Raw genomic sequence first — 1,221 nt, 5'->3', positions numbered from 1 at the left:
GCTGCCATACGGCCTACGTAGTGATACGCTAGAACCTAACAAACACGAACCTACGCAGACCCCGAGCGAAGGTCAACGGCCACACACCTTATAAAGGGCAAAAGCCGTAGAATATGGAGCGCTCAGACCGATACCGCTAAAGTCGACTATCATAACAACTGATTCTACTTTACTCGCAAGCAGCATGTACCTACTCTCAGTGTCACCACGTGAAGGAATAATGTCTGGCCCTACCGTGTGATGAACTCCATGAGGAAAACACTGGTGCGGATAGCATTCTCCTTGGAGATATTTTCTTTTACTAATAAGCTTGGTCGCACCACAACACAGGGTCGAAACTGCTTATCACGGCCAGAAACATAGAGGAAACCCTGAAAATAAAAAAGGGCTGGGCCGAGAATCGAACTCGGGACCTCTCGCACCCAAAGCGAGAATCATACCACTAGACCACACAGCCGATATATAACATACACTACCGAATCACCTCTTCAAGCGGTGTACACATATAGGCACCCCAACGGTTACTGAGCGTTAGTACTCACCGTATTGAGTTCTCTCAGAATATCCGCGTCGCGTATTGGCTTCTTGAAATACTCCAATCCTGAAATCACAACATGTCCCCTACCGTCCATCTCTAATGCATAAATCTAACTTGACGCACTCCAATCATGCAGGGAATCATCCAGAAACCTATAATGTTCCCGGGAGGAAAACTCATTTTGAATTTTAGCTATGAACACATTCTTCAATACATTTCTCAATGTAAATGTCATCACATTAGGGACATCATTTTCCCCATTGTTATCACACCCTAGGGAACGTTATTTCTCAAAGCTAGATGGGTCCCTGAGTATACTTACGCCACTTCTCAGTTTCCAACAACTCCTTCACAGCTCGTCCAACATCGAAACGTGTGTGATAAAGGTACCTGGTCAGAGGACTCAATCTCAGGCACACATCAGCGCTATTGGAGAAGCTTAGCATAATCACTGTGTTCTTAATCTAGGGAATGATGACTTCTTAATGATAACTCTATTGATCAAATTATATGTTTAACGTATGGGATATTTATAGCGTAGCAGTTCTTCCACCTGGCAGGTGGTAGCCAGTATAAGAGTATGGCTGCGAACTCAGCAGGTCCGAAATGAATAGCGGCCAAGCCCTGTTATATGTACGAAAACAAATTAACATGTAAAGAATAAGACATCAATATAGGCATGT

The 1,221-nt window shown here is 44.1% G+C and overlaps 1 non-coding gene across 1 annotated transcript; it reads right to left on the bottom strand.

Annotated features, from left to right (window-relative positions):
* Positions 1-385: 385 nt before the first annotated feature.
* Pmar_PMAR018100 lies at positions 386-457 on the bottom strand. The gene has a single exon. It is a non-coding gene; the product is annotated as a tRNA-Pro (tRNA).
* Positions 458-1,221: the final 764 nt, after the last annotated feature.

The sequence above is a fragment of the Perkinsus marinus genome (assembly GCF_000006405.1).
Source record: "Perkinsus marinus ATCC 50983 genomic scaffold scf_1104296952718, whole genome shotgun sequence".
In the NCBI taxonomy this organism is placed as follows: domain Eukaryota; phylum Perkinsozoa; order Perkinsida; family Perkinsidae; genus Perkinsus; species Perkinsus marinus.
This window is presented reverse-complemented; position numbering and strand designations above follow the sequence as displayed.